Source organism: Pholcus phalangioides, unplaced genomic scaffold (genome assembly GCF_987345545.1).
Source record: "Pholcus phalangioides strain wild (caught in Gottingen) unplaced genomic scaffold, Ppha-v1.0 ptg000011l_1, whole genome shotgun sequence".
Taxonomy (NCBI): Eukaryota; Metazoa; Arthropoda; class Arachnida; order Araneae; family Pholcidae; genus Pholcus; species Pholcus phalangioides.
Genome location: NW_028301604.1, coordinates 3,554,764 through 3,582,077, shown reverse-complemented (window position 1 = coordinate 3,582,077; position 27,314 = coordinate 3,554,764). Strand labels below are relative to the sequence as shown.

General features: G+C 34.2%; 1 protein-coding gene across 1 annotated transcript in view; it reads left to right on the top strand.

Annotated features, from left to right (window-relative positions):
- Positions 1-27,314, top strand: part of LOC149079953 (poly(rC)-binding protein 3-like) — a 423,390-nt gene that overhangs the window by 136,528 nt on the left and 259,548 nt on the right. Inside the window, exon 3 of the mRNA XM_089238855.1 lies at positions 18,619-18,693. The gene's annotated coding sequence lies outside the window, so the exon portion shown is untranslated. The remainder of the gene's footprint in view (positions 1-18,618; positions 18,694-27,314) is intronic.

Genomic DNA, 27,314 nt, shown 5'->3' with positions numbered 1-27,314 from the left:
CAGGCTCATTTTTCTTCCGTTTTTCTACCTAAGCAAAGGCGGGGCAGAACAACAACGAGAGAAAAAAAAACTCATAAGGATGTGTTCATAATATTCTTCTTAGACGTATAACGGTGAACGGTCCTTGTGGTGAAAAATAACGCAGTTTTTTTTCGTGTAGAATGGGATGCGGAGCAAAAGGAAAATGAATGTAACAGTGTTCGCTGTGCGCGCGTTAGCAATCTCAATAAGCAGTTCTCTCTCTGGGTCGGTTTCTGTTATAGGCACACAATTCGCATTTTACCTCTTCTCCTTTTATACGGTACATCCTGTAATCCTCTTTAGATCGCACTCGAAGAGGGAGAATCTCTCTCTCTCTCTCTCATTCTCCCAGAAGAGATGAGAAGCGTCTCGTGGGCTTCTCACTGAGTCCCCCGTCTAAGGGACCGCCCCACACGCTATGTATCTCCACGCTCTGGTGCTAATGGCTTTACCACCCAAAGATGGGCGCACAAACAATTTGCCGCTCTGCTGCCCTATCTGTACCCTGACGTCACCCATATTTCATTGTTACCGCCAAGAGAAGTACCTTGACATCACTATTACTCGGTGTGCTCCCTGAATTTCTTGTTGAGCCGGACTCGGTCGGCGCGTCTTTCGTATAAAAGAGGTGGAGAGAAACGCGACATGTTTCGGAATTACCAGCGAGACTGAAGAGCCCGTCCATGGTCTCTTTAGAGAAGAGAGTTACCGGAGATTCTCGGTGTAACTAATGCTCTCTCTCTTTTCTCTTACCGCTACCGATGAAAGAATACTTTGATAACTTTGAAAGCCGTGTGGTATAACCGGCTCAAATAAGTTAGGCTATATTTACCACCTTCTCTCGTATGTCGCGTAAAATATTCTTCTCAACAGGGATGATGAGATTTCTAAGAAAAAGTTATATAAGTAGGATTTTTGAATAGTACCACATCTTTCAAAAACTAATTTATGTGGCATTTTGTCACTAGTTGCATGGGAAGTTCTTTTCGTTTTCTGAGTTATTTACGTTATGGTTACTTACTATTATCCGACGAGATAGATCAAATAGAACTCGTTTGAGCCGATTTATTAAGACGGACAACGAACTTATATCTGATGGTGTGACGGAATTAAATAAAGCTATTTATAGCATTAGGGAGTCACAGTGCCATTGTGTTCTTTAGAAGTTCCCACAATCATTCTGATAGACCTTCTTGAGAAAAAAATCTGATACCGTCCGTGATAAAAATTGGTTGCACTAGGTATGCAACGTAAAGCCATCATTACTAAGTGACCCAGCCCGATTTAATGTAGTGTTATTTTGTTGCATGACACTGCTTGTCCTCATTCATGTCTCTAGAGCAGTGATTCTCAAACTTTAGCCCCTCGCGGCTTTCTTGCCTTATTGTTTATCCCCGGTTCTCCAGAATAATCAGAAAATACTTCATGGCATTGATTAAGCACATATCGATATACGCATCTCGGAGATGCCCTAGGACCCGTGATACACACTTCGAGAAACATTGAAGAGGCATTTTGTGAAGGCACCAACGGTTGTGACTGATTGAGGTTGTAACTCGGTGAAGTACTGAATGAATGAACGCAGGGTTCTGCCACGGGACTTACCCGTTGCCGAGATCTCTTCCAGCCCAGCTTCGTGGCAGAGTCTGGAACAAAGTACGTGCACCTAACAGTCTGAGTGTGTATCTAGTGTTGTGTCATGTATACTTCAAATTGTGAGTGAAATGTAATGATAGAATATTTGTAGCGTTGTAGGTCTGTTGCTCTCTGTGGCGAGACATTTTAACGGGGAGATCGGCTCACATTCGCGCCTCGAAGTCAGAGCAGTCTTCAGAACATCATGGGACCCCGGATGAAGTGATTTTTCTGAGGCTCTACCAGGCAAACTTTCGAAAATTACAATCAGATCTCATGCCTTAAGATCTTATGGGTCCATGCTTTAAGACGGCACTGCTTGAAGTTGGGAACCACAGAAAACAAACTTCAGCAGACCACCACTGTGGCACGGGTGGGGTTTGAACCCGGATCCTCGCGATGCGAGTCCTTCACTATGACCACTCGACCACCACAGCAGCACAGTGAAGTACTGAACTTCATATCATTTTTCGTCCAAAAACTCCCGTAACATTACAACAAGCGTCCCGTAACATTACAACAAGCATCGTCGGGCAACCACACCACGGGAAAGCATGCGCTATCGCTTAGTTATGAGGGCTTTATACATCTTCCCAAATGTGCCATTGTAGCCACACACTGACTATTATCCAAGTCCTTATTCACGGATAGTATCCGCTTTTCTCCTCAAAAAAATTCCAAGCATTTCTGTGAATGCCTTTTTTTAACGAACGCAAGTGCAATTTGACTTTCTTATTGATTGTTCTGTTTAATTCTGCCACGCTATATCGGAAATACTTCCTCATACCCCTCTTATGAGTCAAATCCAATAGAATATATTTCATGCGCTAACACGCGAAAAAAAAATCTATTCTTCTATGTCCAAAATTTACCGATATGTACAGCTAATTAAAGTTGAAGCGTCATTTTTGTTGAGAAGATGAGGGGCATACAAAAAATTATTCCAAAGACAAATAATTTTGATCAATTCAATTAGTTTATCCCAGACACCTAACAACTCTAACATTATCTCATTGAATCAAATCTCCCAAAAATTTTGTTGATTATTAGTTGCAAATTTTTATATGGCCTCTCGAACCTTAGCTGCTTCACCAAACACCAACTCTGGTCATATTGCTATACTGCAATTTACTGCCATTAAAGTTTTGGGTTAGAAATGAAGGCGCCATCTATCGGTGTTCGTCACAAGGTCATTGGGGAAAATATCTATATTATAATATAGATACCACCACGAACTTACGATTAAGATAGAATATCATATAGAATATCGTCATGCCAGAAGCATGAGTGCGCAAATTTCCAAAACGTGGGAAATGACGTTTTTGAATGTTTATCTACCTATGTTAATCTATGAGTGTCATTTCCCTAAAATGATTTGTAACATGCGTTTCAGTAGAGGAAACATTCGCGTTTCCTGCAAAACCTAGAAAGCAAATGATCCAACCACCCAAAAAGTATATATTTGCACGTTCGTGCTTCTGGATGAGGAGGAGGGGGGGGGGCGATATGTGTATTTGTGCATTATTCAATGAAATATTTATTCAATGAAAGATGATTTTACTATTTTCTAAGATTGTTTAAAGATGCTCAGTTGCATACGTGTTCTTGTGCCTCACAATGTGGTTGGTTTAGTTTCAACATAAAATGCTGATAATGATACATTTTTAAAACACGATATTCCAAAGTTATACTACAGGGTCATTATAAATTCAAGGAACAAATTTTAAGCGGTGATGATAAGACTCCTAAACAAGTATTTTTTGTCATAGAATGTGCGGTCGAATCGCAATAGCAAAGGCGGTAAGGGTTCTTTTACAGATACCCAATAGCTCTTCACCAAAAACTAATATATTTTACCGACAGATGTGTTGCGGTATGTGCTATTAACCATTCGAGGATGTACACACACGCACGCATTCACGCATCTTTGAATTTAATTGGAGTGTCTTTTATTGATACAAGGACCATCAAGATTATGTTACGCTAAACAATCATCAGGCGAAATAATGACTTGTGGTAGAGTTGGCGTTACCTAACTTGCACCATGAGACGGTCTACCACGTTACAATACCCTGCACCCTGGAATGATTGATTGCACTTAATGTAGCAAATCCGTCAGAAAAAAAAAAGTTATATGCTCTGTGTAAAGTGCAGTTGTGCACTCTCTAAAAACACCCTCTACTGCCTTTGCTATTCGATTCGACCACACATTCTTTGATCGAAAATGTTTGTTTAGGAGTCTTATATCACCTTTTAAAGTCCGTCTATGAATATATAACCCTGCATATTTAGTATACTACATCGTGATAAATCGAATTCATATAATCAAAAATTCGCATCGTTATCAACAATGTGACCTAGAAATCTTGGATTTGGATTTTATTTTGCGATTTTCTGAAGAACTCCATCAAACTTGTCTCCTACACCAGCAGAGGAAAAGCTCGAATCTTTTCGATCGTTACCAAATTCTTAGCTTCAAATGCAATCCACTCACATATTTCTTTTTTTGAGAGAGTTTTTTTTGTGTCTGTGTTTGCTTCTTGCCTGCTCATGACATCGCAAAAGTAGAAATGATATCTCGATATTTTTATTTTTTATTCTTTGTATAAAGATATGCGTTTCCTAAAAATATGTGATTATATCCCTTTTATTAAGGAAATCGAAGCATTCACAAGAAGGCCCAGAAGCAAAGAAAATATGGAGATGAGCAGTGTGCTAGATTTCTTTATAAAAATAAATAAATAAATGATAAAAATAAAATTTAAAGATTCTTTTGAGTGCAGTCTCAGTGGGATTAGAAAATTTGAGTATCAAAGCGTTACCCGGTCTGCTTCAATCATTTGCTTCCTCCCTCCATTTTGAAACTTGTTCTCTTCGCATTGGGTATTCGCACACCGAGGTGTTAATACGAAACAGGGAAAAGATTTCCATCATGCTCTGAGATTACAGATAAAGGCATTTGCATGTGAAATAACGAACCCCCCACTTTCATACCTAAACCAGATATTGGCGAAAACTAGACTTACTACTTACGAGGAACTATGCGCCGAATAAGAAATTCTGTATGGAATGTGTGGGATGCAGGAGAAATTGATGCTGTTCAACAATTTTGCATTTGGTTCCGAAAACTTGGAAACTTGGAATAATCTCGAAGGACGAGCAATCAGAAAAGAATTAATGATGGAGCTACGTTACGGGTGGGTAAGTCGATTCGAGCGGAGAAGGAAAAACAACAAAAATATGAAATTTCACTTCTATGTTTAGTAGGAAAACATGAATTTGTAATTCAAATTTTCTCGCATTTTTCTGTTATCCAATCTTTGAGCAATTAGTCTTTAGGAGTACGGTTTTATAAATTTTAGATCCGTAAAAGGAAATTTATTTTCCGATATTGTTTAGATTGTGGTGTGGAACAAATAGGAAATATTTTATATTTTACTAGATTTATAATATATGCACTTTTCTTTATTTATCAGTGATCGATATGCAATTGAGAATTTTTGAAGATTAAATACCATAAAACCGACAATTGTTTCCAGGGGCTTTTACCTTTTAACCAGTCAGGTGGTTACGACGGCACATGCCGTCACTCCAATTTTTTATCTAATTATTTCAATTTTTGAAAAGTAATTAGCAATTATTTTAATTATCAGAATTTTTTTTTATCATCTTAAAAAGCAATTAAGAATATGAGGAAGTCAGTTTAAATGTATTCATAAAAAAACTAATCAGGAAAATTCTTTTTATTAGTTTCAAATTTTTAAAAAAGGAAAAAAAACGGAAAAAGGAGAAATTCTGGACACCTGACTGGTGTTAATATGGTAAGAAACGCTGTTATATATATAGAAATATTATTTATCCATTCTTTTATTTCAAATTTTCACAACATATATGCCAGTGCAAAATGTTATATATTTGCTATACATAATTTTTTACAAATTAAAAAGAAACTAATTAAAAACAGCTTAATTGAATAAAAATTGATTGAAAATAAAAGAAACTGTTTTGTTCACAAAATGACGGAAAAAAAAACTGAGACCCATTCATAAATACTTGGTTTATAAAAAAAATTAAAATTTGAAAATTCAAAATTTGATTTTGAATAAGATTGAGTTGATAAAATCTCAATCGTTTTCATCATTTTATGAAAGGAAAAATTTTCTTTATTTTGATTAAATTTTTATTTAATTTCATTGATGCAATGTTATTGTATTATGCCTCAAACTGTTTACAATGTTTTTTTTGGAAATTTGTAAAAAATTAAATATTGGATATATATATAAAAATTGTGTACTTTCATAGGATAGCATACACAATCAAATATACGTGGTAAAATTTTTAAATAAATCAACGGATAAATAATATTTCTACATATAAGAAAGTTTTTCACTATGTTAAAAAGGTAGGAGGCCCCATAATTTAGTTATATATTGTACATATATATATATAGTTGAATATATCCTCTTCAAAACTGAGCCAAAACTGGCAATTAAAAATTTTCTTTTGATTGATTTGTGTTTATTGTATGTCAAAATATCCTTTAAAAATATTTTTTAATTAATTAATTTTAATTAATTAATATGGATCTTTATATCTTCACTAGGAGCATTTGAGTTAGATACACGTGTGTAACTCAGGTGCAAACTGAAAAAAAGAATCATTAAACCATTTAAAACAATTAAAAACGAAGATACACATGTGTCTTTCTGGAACAGAGAGAATATCATTCCATTGCCTTAAAATTCACTTTTTTATGAAGCGAAAACTTAAGGATATTTCTTTATTTCAAAACATTTGAGCAGCCAAACTCATTATCTGCTTGGCAATTTCCGGAAAAAATATCTATCTAGCATTTGCAGGGGAAGTTCAGAAATTGAAAACATAATATAGGACAAATACGAGTAATAGAGTGATACGTTAAAATATATATAGTTAGTAAAAAGTACATTTATAGAATTATATAATATATAGTAACATAAAATAAACAATCGAGGATAGCAAGGCATAGTGGGGTGAAAAATTGTACTTGGTAACTTGTCAATATATTGTTCTTTAGCCTAGTTTTTCACTTTTTCTACTGTTGGCAACGTAACCCTGACAAGATCCCTGACTGTAATGCATTCGATAAGCTCTTATTACTAGATAGATTTCGGTGTTTTTCATTATTTTATGCTTGGATTCGACGAAACTACAAGAAACTTAGAATTACGGAAACTACCGAAAGTGAATTTATGTGCAAATATTGAGGTTATTTTTCGTCTATATGTACAGAATCAGCATAAGTAATTGAAACACAATGTTCATTAGTCTAAAGAATAAGGGTCTACTCGTCGTAAAACAATAAAAATCGAAATTATAAATTTAAGCAATAACAATGTTTTTGTTGGTTTATGACAATACAAAATTTAAACATTTTGATTAATTGTACGCAAAATTATTAGCAAAACATTTTTTGAAGAAATTCTTTAAATGTCTTGAATTTCTAATTGCAATGAATCAGTGAGTCATTAAAAATATTTCCGGTATAGATTTGGATAGAGGTTGTTTTTTCCAAATATGAAAAAAAAATTAAATTGTATGAAAAAACAGAGTATGCTAGAAATAATGAGACATTTAATAACTCAATGAGAAATATGTATATATCTATATGAGATACAGCATCTTTTGTGGGATACATCATACCTTTTGGCGTATTCATTAAGAGATGCTTGAGTTATGATACAGTATTTGAAGAGGACGTGGTCGTGGCTGTATAATGCAAAATTGAAGCGAGGCGTACCCACTTGAAATTCTGCATAGAGTAATGGGTTGGGTAGGAAGTTGTTCAAGTCTGTCTCTCTCTCACCCCTCAATTACATTTGGCCTTTCTCTCTTGAATTCCCTCTTTTCTGCGACTTCCTCTTCTCATGCGAAATCGATACACTGTCTTCATTGCTTAGGGGGTTAGTTTCGCGGTCGAGCTTCTCTCTGACGCTTCTGCACCTTGCTAAATCCTCGTCCGTTGCAAATGGCTCAGCACGCAGGAAATCATTTAGCATATTATAATACCTTTGTGAACTTGAATATCGTGTCGCAGATGTATTAAAGCTCTCGGGAATTTCCGTTCTGAGGTGTTTAATTTTCGCAAAAGGTCATCAGTATAAATAACATTTCTAATCTTCTAAGAATTCTAAAATAGAAAAGACTACAATAAGGGTCTTCAACCCGTGGCTCACCGACGGCATTTTAGTGGCCCGAAAAGACACCCGAATGGTGAAAAATGAAATCAGCATTCCACTTACTACCTGAAACTATGAGAGCAATTCATATTCATTTTGGACATTCCTTCCACAGTGGAACCTCCGCTAACGGATGCTCTCTGTTAACGGACATTTTTCTGATTCCTGGTCCCATGAAATATGGGTTTAATATATGTTACTTCCTGTTAGCGGATACTCTCGATATCTCGATAGTGGACAGTAAAATCAGGCAAACTCAATTTTTTTTCCAAACTCTAATTTATACATTTTTGGTCATAAACGGAGAATTTATCATATTCAACTAAGATTACGTTTAATCCCAAGCTCGTGATGGTAAATATGATAAATAGTCAGTAAATTACTTAATCAACTGAACATAACTATGGTCCAAGATCAGGGCCGTCATTTCAACTTTTTTCTTGGGGGGGGGGGGAATGAAAGAACATGTATACTCAATGTGTGTATATACGGGGTGATTATAAAAAAACTATCCCGACATATGGGCCCCTAACTATCATACCATTCACAGAAACTGAATGAAATTTTGGCATAAGGTATTTTGAGGTATGCGCTCAAGAATGATATGGAAAACAACAGTGTCACTCTAACAGTTACGGTTACAGTGAGAAAATTTCGAAAATATCAAATGGCAACACCAAGTTTTTTGTATTGGAATGCGATCTCCATACTGAAAAACACTAAATAGCGTTGGAATGGCACCTGTAGCACGAAAATCCCCGGAGCTAGGCAAGGAAAAAGTAAAAAGGACTTTGCCGTGCACCAGAGCATTAATGTTCGTTTCATTCGTCACACCGTTTCTTCGGCTGAGATCCCAGCCTGATTAGTCCTCCACAAGGAAAATTTGTGAAACACAATAAAATGCTTTATTTTATGCTGCTTCTCTGTCCTTATTGGTTGTTCTCACTTTTAGCCTATCTACCGCCGGTGATTTTCATGCTACAGTTGCCGTTCGAACGCTATTTAGGGGTTTTCACAATGGAGATCACATTCCAATACAAAAAACTTGGTGTTGCCATTTGATATTTTCGAAATTTTCTCACTGTAACCGTAACTGTTAGAGTGACAATGTTGTTTTCCATATCATTCTTGAGCGCATACATCAAAATACCTTATTCCAAAATTTCATTCAGTTTCTGTGAATGGTATGATAGTTAGGGGCCCATATGTCGGGATAGTTTTTTTATAATCACCCTGTATATATATATCATTTCTAGTGTATTTTCTAAATCCGGGGAGGTGGCAACGGCCTCTCTAACCCCCCCCCCCCAAATGACGGGCTTGTCCAAGGTGGTGAATTCGAGTGGTAGTAATGTTGGTTTTGTTGATTGATACGTGTGAAGAAAGCCAACATTACAAGACTGATAATGTTGAAATGAATAGTGGATAGTTTATCTTCTTTACATTATTTTCATTTAATTTGTTTTAAAAGATGTGAAGTGCACATATGTACGGGTAATAAATTAGTTTAACGAAGAGAAGGAAGATTATAAATCTTTCCATATTTAGCAGACTTTCCAAGTTTATACAAGGCCACAATAGGCAAAATGCCCAACGAGGTAGCTGAAAAAAAGGTTGTCCATAATAAATATGGATGCCATCTATTTCTAAAATACAGCAACCCAAATAAAAGTGCAATTATGTATGATCACCGATAAAAGTAGTATAAATGTAGTGAAATTTAATCAAACTTTCTTTATCGAGACGATTGATGATTATGCATACATAACCACAGGTATATCACTTTTACACACACCCAGTAACATATACATTTTAATTTTTTTTAATTTTATATAAAAAAATTAATATAGGAACACATTGCGACCGAAGCCAAATGCCGTATAAATGTGAAAGTCGTATAAATCTGTATATCGCACGTCTCCATTAGTAGACAAAATTTTTGGTCCCATGAGTGTCCGTTATCGAGTTCTACTGTATTATGCAAAAAATTGGCATATCTATAGAAATATCAAATCTGGACTAGAATTCTTTGCTGACTAGTTTCTACTATGAAGCAATAAGAGAAGTTACAGAAAATGTAATTACAAAAAAGCAAGAAGAGAAAATTTACTCAATTACATTAGAAAATTTTTTGTCAATAGTTTTCGAGGGGTCAAACCTTGGAATAAATTTGTTGAGAAATTTACCATTTCAAGATAAAAGTTTTTGTTTTTTTTAAATATCAGACTGGTAGGCCTGGGTGTTATTGGACAAAACTCTCAGAGTGAGCGAGCTGTAACTTTTTCAAATTGTATGAACATTACCCAATGAATATAAATTAATGTTTTTCCATTAATTATTGATAATTCTAATTTATTTAGATATAAGGCTATATATTTTTTACCAAATAAATTTTGCAAAAACCATAATTTTTTCATCGCATGATCACCAAAAGAGAGGGAGAACGGGTGCCCAACTCCAGTGATTCATTTCTCCCATTGAATGTGGCCCACCTAACTTCACGAATCTATTGATGTGGTAGCTCTCGGATGCAAAACGTTGTATACCCTCTATACTACAGCAACTGAGTCGTCTAGTTTCAAAACCAAATAGATCCATTTTTTTCGATTTTCAAATTATGTCATTTATATTTAGTTTTCCTACAGATCTATCAGCAGGTGAAGTCGTACCATTCAAAAATAGCTAGATGCTATTCATTTTTCGGTGTGAAGTATTGGTTGGTTGCAAAACCAGATACGTAAAGAAATCAATTTCAAAAACAGATACATCAAGACGCGTGGGACAAATTGCTAGGGAAACATTTCGGTGGAGAGTTAAAAACACTAGTCTCTAGTCTCTCTTGTATTATAATATTATAGAACAAGGGGATACATAACCTCCAGCCCGCGGGATAAATGCGGCCTGCCAAGGGGTTCCATCCAGTCCGCGAAATGTTTCGGTAGGAAAGTATCAATACACTCAACACCATAAATGCCCTAGCATGACCATATTTCCTTCATGAAAATACGGAGAATTTGGAATGCATACGGGACATTGCCAAATACTGCCAAAAATTCACAAACTTCACAAGCCGTCAAGCCAAATAAAGTTTCGTCAATTACAGCCAAAACAAAAAATGACAAAAGCAAGTAAAATTACCAATTCAAGCCGGAAAAGTTGTCAAAAGAGAGTAAAGGTTTCAAAGTCAAGTAAAGTTGTCAATTAAAACCAAAAAAAAAAACTGTCAAAGCCGAAAAATGTTGTCAAAGGCAAATGAAGTTTTTCCAATTAGAGCGAAAAATTGACAAAAGCAAGTAGAATTGCCAACTATCGCTGAAATTGCTGAAGAATCGCCAATGGCGGTAAGTAGAGGGTTACGTTCAGTCGCAATGGATAAAAATGTAATTCCCCAAAAACGTAGTTGTTTTACAAATATGTGAGGTAAATATTTATATTTGACTAATTATGATAGTCATAGTTATAGTAATATAATTATATAATTATAACAATATTAATTTTAACAAGATTATTAAAATTAATATTAATTAATGTTAATTAAAGATGATAAATACTTGAAATTTATCACCTTTATCTGTGATTATGCATAATACCCTAGTGTAATTGGTAAATTTGATAAACATGAAAAAAGTTCCAAATGAGAGTCTAATATGTGTGATGAATGAAGTCAGACACCAAAATAATAACAAATTTTACGGTCGTACCCCCAGTATAATGATTGTATACATGTATGAATTATCATGTATAGTGTACCATATAGTATGATTTATCATGTTTATTAACGACACGACGCTTGGGTACTATGCATAATCGCCGGTAAAAGCTATTAATTTCAGGAAATATATCAAATTCCCCAACGACGCTTGGGCAATATGGATAATCGCCGGTAAAAGTGATAAATTTGGAGAAAAAAAAATCGAATTCATCAAAATGCTCGACGATTATGCATAAAAACCGGATTTGACACATTTACCATAACATATATAGTCTTATTTTCATCATTATTTTTACGTATGATAAATGTAACGGAAGGGCTAAATTTATTCATTAACATATGAAAGAATATTTAATGTAAACTAATTAATAAAACAGTTTGAAGCGTTACCTTGTACTACAAACTGGTTCTGAATCTGGAAAGATACGTGTGGTTGAATATCTGAGCTAAAATATTTGCGTTTGTATGGGTATGAGTTGAAGTAACACCGCTTTGTTTGTTGGTCTACAAAGATAAGTAAAGTTTTCGGTTGTGTAGATCGTGAAAGCAGCTGAGGTGAGTTCAAATAAGGTTCTGGGAAAGGAAGAACTTGCACGAACTTGTAAGACTGGGTAGTAAATCACGAAATGCGATATTCAAGGCAGAACTAATGATGTTCCCAAAACATCTTTAAACACGAGGAAACTCTCCGAATGCGATTACGGAGATAAATGCAACTGAAGGTCAGGTAAAACGCACATAAATCATTCGGTAACGCACTACTGTAGGAATTTCGGTCGATATTCAGAGCTAACTCAAGGCTCTCGTTGGAGCTGATTACCTACCTTAAATGGCTTTCTCAGGCATACTGTCTGAACACGGGCTTTTCTTCAAACAGCAATCACATTCCTCTTTTAATCAATAAATAATTGTAATGAAATTTAATTTTTTTTTCAATCCAAACAGACTTAACCCAATAAATTTTGAAAGCAATAAAAACTTTTTGGACACTTTTGACACAATTATTTATAGCTATATACCTCACCTTCCAATTGAAAGTGATATCGATGTAATAAAAATCAATGGCGGGAAAACTATACATGCACAAGAAAATAAGGAAAATTTGATTACACTAGATCAGCGTTTCTCAACCTGTGGTCCGCGACGATGGCCTAAGTGGTTCACAGGCAGACTTGATAATTTATTTTTTAAATGAAAAATTATTCAATTGCTGTTATTGATAACAGTGATATCCATAAGTCAATTGAACGAATAACGTTATTTGAACCCAAAATTGCAAAAAACCACGCGTTTCGGAACTATAGGAAGTTCTTTCATCAGTAGCAGAAACAAAGAAAAATATCGAAAAACTGCCTATAATTCCGAAACGCATATAGCCGTGGTTCTTTTGCAATTTTAGGCTCAAATAACGTCGGTCGTTCAATTGTCTTATCTAACCCAAAAGGTAATTCATTTTCTATATCAATAAGAAAATCACACATTCATATTCGTACTTAGGTTCATCATACCCCGCATCGAAATTACCATCCTAAATATTGTATATCAATGGTTATAGGGAAAAAAATGCAATTTACATATTGCATTTTTAGAAAATGCATTTACATTACATTTTCTAATTACTGATAAAATTTCCAAAGGATGGGCTTACTACAAAAGACAGTAAAATGTATTTCACGGGAAAAAAATGCAAAAACACACACATTGAAATGACCAAATGACCATATCTCTTTGGGAAAAATACGGTAAACTTATCTTTTGAATACGGTAAACTACGAGTCATTGTCAATTATCACGAAAAATGATGTCATAAATCCGTAAAAGTACCAATTGTTGTTAAACTTGCTCAAATGGAAGGGACAATTAATGACGTTACACGAATAGAAACATATAATGCACAAATACCGATATATAATAAACAAATATATTACACATAAAGCAAAGAAACTCTTTGTAGCCTCAAGGGACTGAAAAGTCCTTCTAGCAGGCCTAAAGGAACTGGTTATTAAATATTTAATAATATTATTAATTTTCATAATATAATAAATAAGTTATCACGATTATCTTTGTTCCGAATTTTAGTAAATATTACTAATTCTAATAAACATCATGGAAAAAACGGAGCAAATGAATAAAAACATCGGAACCAAAAATACAGGAATGTCTCGTAATTACGGGACATAATTGGTCAGTCCAATTGTTTCAAATATTTTACTGTCCTTGGGTTCAGAAAGGTGGATAATAAATGCACAAGATAACAAATTTTGAAATTTTTTTCTGCGTCCTCAACATCAGTTCCTAAGTAATTAGGTGTGCTAAAGAAGGATCGAACCGTAAAAAAGTTGGATTCGCTCCTATTTTCCTTTAAAATTGCACATTTAATACGTATATAAAAGCACAGTATATACAAATACATTAAAACGTAATATAAAAAATAATAAATATGCGAAAGAACAACATAACTATATAGAAAGCTCGCAAATATATAGACACAATATTAATAAACATTAAAAAAACGAAAATGGCATAGAAACACAACAAAAATTCATAGAAACACAAATATATTACAACATTATAGTTTATTCATGCTTAACATGATAATATCTCCGATAAAAATGTCGATAGAGAACTTTTTCATGGTAATATTTATGTTCAGCAGGTCAAAACTATTTGGCATTATATACTTCTATGTCAGAAATTTCATTGTTGTCCACAGATATACCTCGTTTTTTCACACTTTAGCCAATAAAACATTTTCATGGTCATATTCGTGTTCATTAGATCACACAAAATCATTCGGAATTGTAAATTTTCATGCCAGACGCAATTTCATTGCTGTCCAGTGTTATTTTTTATGTTTGTGGGAAACTTTTCATTGGTTTTAAGTTTTTCAAAAGTTTGAGTTATTCTGCAAGAATGAAATTGTTCTTATATAAATGTTTACCATGATTCGAAACTACAGATTTTCATTCGAATCCCATTCCATTTTGCAGTAAACCGTAGAATTTTCAACCAACTTATGCATTTTCTTCAAAAGGTATGCCAAATATTTGGCCTATGATTCACGGATGACAAACATTACAGAAAATTGCTTATGAATAATTCTGAATGAGAGAAACAAACTTATGTGCTTATGTTTATGAGCTAATTGTGAAAACATTTTTTCTATTCAAGTGGCCGTGGTTAAGAAAATCTATAAACGTTTATAAAATCAAATTCCAAAATCGAAATCAAATAAATACTATTCATGTGATAAAATTTCCTTTTATAAAACAACACTTCTGTTTTTTTTAAAAGCCTAAGTGAAACTTGACATAAAATTTCACTTTGTGAATTATTTGGTCTTATTTTTGGCAGCTGGTCTTTGAAAAAATTAAATTTGAAAATCTGAAAAAAATTGCAGGAATAAGATCAAAAGTTATGTAAACAGTTTAAATTTCAATCAAGATTGCGCTGTTCCGCAAGTGGGAACCAAATTTGGGTTCAAGTTCTCAAGATATACCTCTTTGAAATGAATTAATTCCTTTCAGAACTTGACTGATGGTGATACTCTAGCCATGATATTGTCAAAAGATATGAAAAATGATGTGCGAAAGTGAAAACCATTTTCTGTGAAAAAAAATCCAAAAATATTTTCATTAATATTTGTTAATTGCGGTTTCTGTAGATGTAACAAATCCAGCTTTACTATTCCGAAAAAATGTGGGTATTTTTGACACATCAAATAACGGTAACTTTGTTTGATCCATTTTTGCACTCTTTTTCAATTTTTTTTTCACGGAAGTGTATCACGAAGGAAACACACTCCGCTTGTCTTCAAGTACCTCGAAATGAGTCTTCCAGAGGTTTAGTTTGAAAAAATCGCTTCTGTTCTACTCATATCTTGGCATTCATCTTTTATAGGCTATTCATGTCGAGAAATATTTCAAAAAGACTCCGTAATGAAAATTATGCTTAAGAATAAATTGATACATTACTTTTAAACAAAAAGATATTTGAATTCGGTTACATAGATCAGGGCCTTAACGAAGATTTTCGCCGCCCGGACAATATGATTTTGCCGCTCCGACAAGTTTAAAATTCTATAATTTTACAACAATGTTCCTTGTTCCCACCTAAAACTGCCGCCTTCTAAATTTTTCCGCCCGATACGGTTACCCCCCCCCCCCCTGTCGCCCTCTAGTTCTGGCCCTGACGTAGATTGACCATCGAATTCACATGCGAACTAGTATTTAATATTTCGAAAACTATCGATCGCGTATTTCGAAAATTTTTTAATGTTTCATAAATTGTTAGATTCAATTTCTAAACTCAAAATAAACGCAAAACCTTTTTGTTTTCTCAATTTTCAATGAAATGCAAAGCTCTTAGTCCAATATATTATTCACTTTCAATATTTTCATCTAACAAAACAAAAAGTTTATACATTTTCGTATTTACCTCTTCTTAGAAAATATTCGTTTCTAAATAACGAAATCACGTTTCCTATGTTACAAAGATGTGTGATACGATATTTAAGAATTGTAAATTATATAGATTCTTTTCGAAATTATTGTTCTTAAAATACTCAGAAATTCGATACGAAGACGAAACGTGAAATAAAAAGAATTTCGTTGCGAATATTGAAATAAACAAACTTCTGAAAACTAAATATTGCTTTTATTTCGTATTGAATAGAAAAGTCTCGCGGGTAAATACTTATTGTAAAACGTCCTTTTTAATTTATACTGTAGTCCGAAAAGGAATCGACACTTCAGGAAAAAATGTTGTAAAGAAATGGTGAAGATATTATATATATATATATATATATACTCCAGTAATTTATATTTCTCTTAATGAAGTGGTTTCGTATATTTCCTTTAGCATCACGGCTTAATTAGCGCATCATCCAAGAACTTAAACTATTATTATCTAGCGTTATTGAAAATGAAAATTCTTACAACCTCCAAGCGAAAATACTTTTTGAAAAATAACAGTTGTATCTAACATTCGTTTTCAAGTTTATAACCAACTTATGAATGTAATTTGTAGTTAGAATGCGATGGAACTAAAATGAAAGATATTATTGATATTTCTGAAGTTCACAAAATCGAACAATTCGTGATATTACGAGTTATTTAACAACTTTTAATTCTAAAATAAGTTTAATTTTTTTTTTAAATTATGCTCATGTGTAATTTGAATTTGTGACATAAAGAAAGTCTCGGGTGTCAAAAAAAGAAATCTATGTGATGTGACTGACAGATTTTACACAAGATATGAGATAATTATTTGCCACACCACCACCTGCAGATATAGTGACTTGTATTAGAGGCGGAATCGAATAGAAATAGACAGAGATTTACATAACTATCGAGGCATGTAATTTCATGTTCATTCTATATGCATCTACAGATCGTGTGTTGTTGCAGATTCCTTATCAGTAGGAGATAAATCTAGCTAGCGTACAGGTCAGAGAGGATGTTCAACAGAGTCGTTGTTGAAAAGTCGTTAGACGTCCCTTGCCTTCCGAAGACGTTGGAATTCAGAGACTAAATTATCACAAATTATCAGTGGCTATTCAATGTACTTGGAATGCGTATCAGAAAAGTTCGTGAATGATACGCAATAGCATAGCACCTCAAAGCATCAGACTGGGCATTCGACTGATAAGACGTTCACAAATACCCCTTCACTAGGTATCTCTCATCACGGTATCTGCGAACGTGGATACGACCATCATAGTGCATCAAAGTCCACCTAAACTGACCAAAAACACATTGCATCTATTCAGCCATCTTATGGCGTCGCTCTCTGGTCCATTAAATTCATTGATGTCTGGGATTTAAAGTCGAAGTAAGAGATGGTGGACTACGAGAATTCTCACGAGTAATCTGAAACGAACAATTCTTGAGGACTTTTCTGTTACCGTTTTTCATTTTTGAGCCATTGTTGTGAAAGCCGCTAGATGGTTCGACGAAGATGAATGAACCAAGGGCTCGAGAGCCTATTTTTACATTCCAGCATGATCTTTTGGAAGCCAGAAAACCGGTTTAAGGGTGCAGCTACGCAAAATTGACCATCGAAATCACCCGCACTCGGTACTAGCCACACTTTTTATTCAGTGTTTGTGCGGGTCAGAGCTGTGTAGCGCGGCGAATGAGAATCCGACTTTAGATACCTTGTGCAGTTGCGCAAATCTTTTGCACATTGTTTAAAAATGTAATCCTAAGCATATTTCAACGCATTCTACTTATCCTGTGAAATTCGCGTTGAAAATCCGAACAGCAGTTTTGGATCCAAAAATTCCAGTGTTGCAATTTCGAATAGCATGAGCATGTGCCAATGGTTATGTTCCTTCAAATATAATAAACATACTTGATTGGGAAAGAGTAGACATAGAAAGAAAAGATGCTTGAGAAATAAAATGGGCAAATGATATTATAGGGCGAACAATATGTCTGGAAATGAAGCAATTGCATTACTTTTTTTTTTTTTATCAATGTTGAGAATGAGATCGGATCTGGAAATGATCTTCACACGATGATGAATCACAAAATCTGTCTGGAAATGGAGCGATCCCATTACGTTCTCGTTTTTCTTCTCGTTCGGAATGAGATCGGAAAATTTGGGGTATTATTTTTTTTCCTTCTTGTCGTGAAAGAAACATTCATATGTCGAAAGTACAGTACAGATTATAGACACGTGGCTAACAGTATATATACTTTTTCTGCAAAGTTGAAATCAATGCTAGGAACACTCTTTATAGGCGAAGGGATGTTTACTCTGTACTTAGTGTATATGATTCATTCAGCATGGAATTTTTTCTCCCATCACATACTCACTATCAAATACCATTTAAACTTTTATAAAAGGAATTATTAATGAAATTGGTTTCAATTTCAAAGTCTTTAAAGAATATTATGTGAAAAGATTATAAAATATCCGAATACTATTTAAGTTAGGATCATATTTATTTATGATTCAAGTTGGGAAATTTTCATCAGATCGTATTTTTGTAATGTCCTTTGACTAATTTTTATTTTACATTTACAGGATCAACTTGCAAAGCCACATTTTATTGAAAGAATTTTCAAGGGTGAACTGTACATTTTAGGAAACATTGTAGAGGTAAGTCTTTTATTGTTTTTCACAAAGAGCGTCCGATAGGAATAAAAATTGTATTGTTGATTCTAAAATTTAAGTAAGATATAAAAAAATGAGGTGAAAGGGGAAAATTTGTGAACGTTTCATTCACATAGAATTATAGTTACGGAAGGTGTAAAATCTGAAATTTGCATGCACTTCAATCAGGAACATCTCTTAGTAGAGTTTGAGCTTCCTCTTATTGTACTGGAAAAAACTTCATCCTGGAACATCTGGATGAAAATTCAAAGAAATATTGGTAATTGAAAAAAATTGGATTTTCCTATTTTTCCAGCAATAACCTCTTCAACCTGAGCCAAAACTGGCCATCAATAAAACATTTGTGTTTATTGTATGTCAAGATTCCCTTTAAAAATAAAAAAAAATATTAAAATTAATTAATTAATTAATTTGCGTCGATATCTTAACCAGGACCATTTGAGTTATGTATTGCGTATGTGTACCTAAGGTCTTAACGTGAAAAATAATCATTAAAAACCATTTAAAACTATTTAAAACCATTAAAATTAGAGCAAGAGGTTAAAATAACTGTTCTAAATATAATCGCCGATATTTCGACAAATTTTTAATAAAATATTAACAGATAGAATTTTTGGATAGAAAGAGGCTGAGGTTTTCGTGTGTAGTGGCTTCCAGGAGCATCGTCAAATTTTGTCGGAGACTAAACGATACCGAGGATATTTTTTTTTTGTCAATATAATAATTTATAAGGATTGGACAATAACTAACAACTTCCACAACTCATCAGAGCATTGCTTATATGCAAGGAACCGCTGTTAAATGATTACTTGGGTGAGGGAACTGCAGGTAAGTGGTGGCCAAGTACAACAAAGTTCATCTGCATCACTGGTTAATGATGGCAGCTAAGTAAGGGTTGCAATATGGACTGGGACGTCGTTCGGTTGGCCAACTAAGCAAGGGCAATGGTAGATGATGAGTACGTAAGTCGCGGATGAATAACGTCTTGGTTAAGGCAAGAGAGTCACTTTCGGACATTGGCATAGTAAACCCACTGGTAAATAATGGCAAATTGAAGTCATTAGATAATATTGGCTAGGGTAAGGGAGCCACACAAGTCTTAGAGAACCATTGCAATATAGCAAGACGCAAATTTCACCAGCAGGCATTTCTTTAACTCGTTTATGCCGCACCTTGGTGTGCTTTGAATTCCATTTCGATATTGGGATATTTTGTTGAAATTGCACCAATTGAGAACCTCCAAAAGATTTTTCAAATAAATCAACAGGAAGCATGTCGACTGGGCGACAAGTGTCCTCAATTGAGGAAAGGAAAATATGACGGCATATTTGAAAATAGTTGAAGTGAAACGAAATTATGTTAGCAAACAAAGGTATCCACTAATAATAAAATGCTCCAACTTCTCGAGAACTTTCTCGATGTCAATCTCTGAGTAGGCTTGTCATCCACTCGTGCTAAAATATACAACATCTAGCTGCAAAGTTAAAATATTATACAAAGCCAAATTCTCGCTGTACTCAAATGAGTACGGGGGTACAAATGAGTTGAATAAAGGGTCGCAAGTATAAATTTTAAGTTTCCCTAATACTCCAATAAAAATTTTATAAACGTAAAACTATCACAACTAAATATTTTTTGCTGATTTCAATATTTTATTTCCATTTAAAAACTAGAAACTATTCCTTTCAAACAATTTTCATGAAACACCCAGTATACATACAGTAAGTCCATTGCATACCTGTAAATAGGTCTATTTATTAGCGATTGATAAGCGATAATCTCCGAGCATGTTTGTTTTTTTTAATTCCATATTTCGATAGCGACATAACGTATCGGAAACGGAACATGACAATGAATTGTTACAACTGTGATTTGGCCTAGTTTACAACTCTGCTTTATGCAATTCAATATTTGACGCCACTTTGCATTTCGAGGAGAAGGCGAATCGATTGAAAATTCGGGTGCGTTATTAACTTCTGGATTAATTAGTTTCCATGTTCATCTGTAACTTTTGCAGGGAACATTTATTATGAGTATCGCTTTTCGCCATCTATTTCAATGCGCGCGTTCGACCCGCTTCCTAGCTCCTAGTTCATCCATCCATCCGTTCGTCTTTGGTACGAATATTCTAATTATACACAGTACAAGCAAGCTGCTTACTCAACGTGGCGTCAACGAAAATTCAATGATTTTGTGGAATAAACTTCTGAACCAATCGCGAGTTAGAACTGAGATATTAAAAATTAAATTATTCAGTGATTTCTAAGTTCGTTTTATGAAAATAAGGTTTTCACGATTCATGTTTGAGGCCTGGCTTCATTTTCTGCTTCGATTTAAATATTAGTTCGATGCACGTAAATATTCCCTGTGATTTAAAAGTCAAAAATTTTATTCAAAACTTCGGTTGTTAGATCAAGATTCCCTTGCCGGAATTTTGGAATCATTTAGCGTCAAAAATGTACAGGGTGGTCATAAATTAACTTTGCCGACATACGAGCACCCATGAATGGTGTTGGAGCAGTACCTGTAGCACCTTGAACGCCGGCGCAGGACACAGACAAAGATCTCACCAAAAGGGGTTGGTGCGCCAACCCCCTCGGTGGGCCATTCCCTGCTGCAGTAATGTGATCTGCATTAATTGTTTTCGCATGTTTCTATGTCTGAGTCTAGCACCGGTATATATCAATCTACAGATACCGTTTCAACGCCATTTATGTTTTTTTACTGCACCAATCACTTTGCAACGCAAAAAAAGTAAAAAGTGGATGTTGCCGTTTTGATTTTTCGAAAGCTTGTTGCTGTCACCGCAATCGCGAGAGCAAGGTCTTTTTCTCTTCTCATTCTCGAGTGCATACTCTGAAACACATATATGTCGAATTTTGCTCGCATTCCTTGATTTTTGCGGCCGCTACGGGCTTGTATATTGGCAAAGTTATTTTTTGACTATCCTGTACTTTAAAATAGTTGTAAGAAATCACATCATGGTGGAATGAAAATTTGTTTTGGACAAAGTCCAGCAAGAATTTTTAATTTAGTTGATGATTAAACACGTGCTCTTGAAGAAAAATTAAAATTGTTTTATTCTATCTGAGTTGAACCGAAAATCAAATTTTAATTATTTTCGACAAAGTTTGATTAAAAAAAAATTATATAAAGATTATCTAAAAAGCAATTATACTTATCAGATAGAAATGATTTTTTTTTCAAATTGAATACTTGATATAATTTAATTATTTATCAAATATGAATTTTTGGAAATTTTTATCAGCTCATAATTCATTCGAAATAATTTAATTGAACTTCGTTATACCTCAAATAAAATTTTAATATTAATTTATTTGAGTATATCGAGAACCACAATTTTTGAATTTAGACAAATTTCATCAAAATAGCAGCTCATATAAATCATTCATGAAATTTCATCCGTTACTCTTGTAAATTTATTTCGCAAATCTCACCCCACTGACAAATTATTGATGATGATGGGGGAAAAAGCCCGGAAGTGCAATGCAAGTACAGTGTAATGCGTCGATGATATAAAAATTTCATGTAATCTCCAAACTTTCCAAGGTAACTTTCACTCAATTTGCAGCTTTTTTTTTTTTATGCGTTCGCTGGAAGGCATGTGCTTTGATTTTTCAACATTATTTATTTTCTACGCGTGCCTCGAAATAACTAGGTTTTAATAAAATGCTCACATGTATATATTATGTATATATTCTTGCTTTTGATTTCGAAAAAAAAAATTCTGTGACAGAATTCGTAATTTTTCATTCAAAGCGGCAGGAAAGATCAGCTTTACAAATAGAGGGGTGAACAAACAACTGAAAGCGTAAAAGTAATGCTGCAGTGAATATAAACGGAAATATAACTCGCATACCGATGATTGTTGGCTTAGCGTCGGGTTATTTAGTCTGCGAGCTGTTGGAAAAGAACGAAAAAAAAAAACAACAAAAACAAAACGCAGTATGTGGTAGTTGTATGCAAATGTTTGCTGCCACAAAGGTAAACGTGCGTTAGGCTCGCTGAACGAGATTATCGTATCTTCCACATTATAATTTCAGATAAATTTACTAGTATATCTTCCGATTTCACTGAAAACCAATCACATATGCATGTATGCATTTTACGTAAAAATCTTATTTTTTCCTCAGTGTACTGTTGAATATACTGTCGTGAGTATTCAATATTATGTATATCCTCTTCCATTTTTTGTAGCTTAGAATTCACAATTGCGCTAAAAAAAATTAGGCCAGATTTTTAAGAACAGAATCTTTTTATATAGATATTCTGAATAAGCAATCAGAGTATTATTTTTATTTAATTATGGGTTGTCTATATAGAAATTAAATTATTAATACCAATGCTATTAAGTGGTATAATGCACTTGTATTTTTATATTTTACTAAATACAGTGAAACCTCGCTACAACGATAATCGATACTTTTCATATCGTTTTTGGAATCGCCTATAGTCTAATGTTTAAGTCCTCTCTATACAGCGATATTCTTTCTACGATAAATCCCTTTATAATGATATATTTTGAGAATTCAAAACTTCTACAAATATAATTTTTATATTTCGCTCAAAATCACCTTTGATATATTTCAAAATTTCTCACCAGTTTTTATTATTTCGAGGCCATTTAATAGCATCGGTATTTTGCACTTCCAAATTGCTAACCTTTTACCGGCCGAATCAAGACTTGGATGCATTTTCTTTTCTCCCCCTCCTGATCCTTTATTTAGAACAACCATAAAATTCATAAAAAAGTAGTATTTTTTATAGATTTGCCCATTTTTGTCCATCACAATGTCCATAGAAACAACATTAAAATTAAAGACGAAAAATAAATAAATTTTATTCTTCCTTAAAAATTTCTGGTTTAAAAATTTGAATTTATGCATAAGTGCTAAAATGAAGGAAATTTTTGTTTTGTAAATTAAGTTTGGAATCTCAAAAAGAGTGTTTTAATTTTGGAATTTTGAAAAAAAAAATCAAATGCTTTCAGTACGAAAAATATATTTTTTCTAATTAATATAACCGATGTTCCCAATTGCAGTCGTTAAAAGGTTGCGGTAAACTGCTTCACAGGGTGAAACAACTAACTGAATTTCAGTTTAACACTCATAAATGGATGGTATGGCGGTACTAACGACTTCAGTTCAGAAGAGATGCCAACAATAGCATAAATTTGGCGGCACCTGATTATAAAGCTACCGCCCGATATAACAATAACCCCTCTACTGCGATATATTTTCTTGGCTCACAAAGTACTGTTATTATATCGAGGTTTCGATGTATACTTTACATACATAAATTATACGCAATAAAGTGAAAAGCGTAAGAACTCAAACTAATTCTTCAAAACAAAACCAAAATTTCTCTTTCACACAGTAAATTAACGGTCATTTTCGCAAAATTTATTTTTGTTTGATTCATCATAGAAAAAACTCTTCGTTGCTAAAAAAAATGAGAAATAGCTCAGTTATTAAAGTGTAATTATATTCTCTGAAATCCCCCCAAAAATTCTCAGAAACAGAAGGAAATTTTTATAAATGGAGAAAGCTTTTTTAAAAAACTCCTCCGATATATATATATTAAATCAATAAGAGAGCGTAGAGATATGCTACGTAATCAATCATGCGAAATCTGACAACGGCATCGATAAGTGATCAATAACAGTTTGGAGCGAAACATTCTTCCACGAGAGAGTTTCCCTCGTCATATCAGAGAATGACTCTCTGAGTCTTTTCATATTTACGTTTTTTTTCTTCAGTGAATCCCTTTTAAGATGTCATAGGAAGATGTGAAAAATTTTAGTACAGTGATACCTCGGCTAACGAAGATAATTCGTTCCAGAATCATATTAGTTAGCCGAAAACTTCGTTAGCGAAAACGCGATTTCCTATAGGTTTCTACCTAAAATCGTTTGATTTGTTCCCGGCCCGAAATTTGAAAATAAGTTTCACAACAGACTAAAGAGCACTGTAAAAGCAACATATGGTGACCGAAGTTCGAGAAAAACAACTTCACAATTGGATGAATGAGAGTTTAAAGGAAGAGGAAAACCTGGACAAATGGGTGCAGAACCTGGAGCGAATTGAGCCCCTCTCAATAATTAATGAATATACAATACAGCGCACCACTCTCCCTCCCTGCATAAGGGTGCCTTATATACAGGACAACTGGCAATGGTTTCTTCATTTCGGTGCTTCTGCCTGAATATATTTTTATCGTACACTATGTACGCTACGCAGTCGGGTTCGTGAGCCATAGTGAACAAAATATGTGAGGTGGCGTGATATGTGACATAGTCAACTAATTTCTTTCTCACACACATGCTGATGGAAAAGATAAATTGGTAGAATGTCTATACTGTTCAGTTTGGTATTAAGAGTCTTACCATATCCACTGAAAGAATTCAAATCTGAGGCTTTTTTTCCCTCTTAGTTTCATCATTCATTTCACATGAAATGGCGCTAAATCTTTCTGAAAGAGAAAGAGAGATATATATCTAGAAATCACTTTCGAGATGGAAATAAATTTGTCTTGCTTAAGTAATAGTAACTCAATGGATTAATTTTGATTATCACGGGAATTTAGCTCATGACGCGGCTATATCAGAGGGTTCACAACCATAGTAGATCAAGTCCATTTATCTTTATCATGGATACTAACACCTTAAAGTTTTTGTAAAAACAGGGCATAAAAAATGATAGTTTTAATTGAACTTCGACATATTTAATTCCTTTATATTACTTGAACTGAATTAATTGTCTATCAAAGACTTTAAGGTGTTATTATCCATAATAAAGATAAATGGACTTGGTCTAGTATGGTTGTGAACCCCTCATATTATGTTAGCTCATTCGTTAGCCGAGGTAATAAACGTCGGAAAAATAATCTTCTTTAGCGGAAAAATTCATAAGCAGAGGCGTTCGTTAGCCGAGGTATTACTGTACAAGACAATGTCGCTTATTATCCACCTGTCAGCAATCATTATCAGCGAGAATATACTTATACTAACATCATTAGTGAAAGTGAATTCTACAATCCTTGTACGAACTATTTATATTTCATTAAAATTCATTGTATGTTACATGCAACACCTCGATGTCACTAAATACTGTACATTAATAAAAACATTCTGTATTCGTTATGTTAAGATAATTATGAAATTCTTTGAAAAACTACAGCATGTAAAGATTTTATTCCTTAAGGACTGTTTCCAATAAGAATTTATTTACCGCGGAAGAATCACCTCAAGGGCATTTTACATGCCCATTACTCTAAAGTAGGATTATTTCTGTTATGATGATCCACGGATGTTTGTTAACGGGAATGTATCTTAAATGTTATCACAGATAACCGTGATTTTCATTACGGTAATGTACAACATTTTTACTTGAGCTTCATTGCTTTGCTTTATGTTTGTTTCCTTGGAAATTTCATCTGAATTAAAGATAGTGTTTGCAGAATGTCCCTGCGAGGCAAACAAAAATTCTAAGCGTGCTCTTTGCCTTAGCCATCACTTTTCACATCAATACATCGTTTCATTTATTTCTGTTTTCAACACAACTCCAGTATAATTCATTTAAAAGAGCGACGCTTATGATTATATCTTTTTCTTGTCTGTCAGGCGCAGTCTACATTGTAAACGGTTCTCTTATCGGTGCGCGTCGGGAGTTAGTTCACAAGAGAACATACATAAATTTAGTTAACGCCATCGAGTGCATGTCACTGCAGTCGTTCATCTTTTCATTTCGACGTTGATTTTTCATTAACGTCGAACTGCAGTGAATTTTTACATCGTAACAATATTCATATATATATATACATACACATGAATATAAATGAATAAATAAATAATTATGTATTGTTTGACATTTCGAGCCATCTCGTGTAATTAAAAAATCGCAATCGTGCGCACGCGCGAGAGATGCTGTTCTGCGTCTTACAAATACAAATACAAATACAACGCCACAACAGGCAAATTGCCCAACGAGGTGGCTGCATCATGGATCCCCGAGCCCCTACCTACTACTGCTACACCCCCCCCGCCCCCGCGGAACCCCCCAACGAATCGTTACATGCGGGAATGTGCGTGTACGTGTAGTGCAACCTGACGTAAAGTTTTGTTTTCTGTGTAATGCTTGTTATGTGTAGTGCTGTCATCTGCCCCCAGTTTTACTAACTATGAGTGAAGTGTTATGGTTGAATGATTTACCGTTGTAGGACTGTTGCTCTCTGTGGCGAGACTTTTTAACGGGGAGATCGGCTCGCATTTGCGCCTTGAAGTTGGGAACCACAGAAAACCAACTTCAGCTTCCAGTCTTATTGTCTCATTTTTTGTTCATCCCATTGCTAACGTCACTTCCATATAACTCCTCATCTTAATAATTCACGGCATCGAGAGGAGGGAAAAGGCATTCTTTCTTACTCATACCAAATCACCAGAAAGAAACCCATGATAGTAGTATAATATTCAGCAAAAGTTAAAGAAAGAAACAAAAAGAAAAATGCTCGTTACAGCGAACTTTCCCGAACGCATTTCCTCGTTAAATCTTACCTTTCACATTCAATGTGAATTTTTACACTTTCTT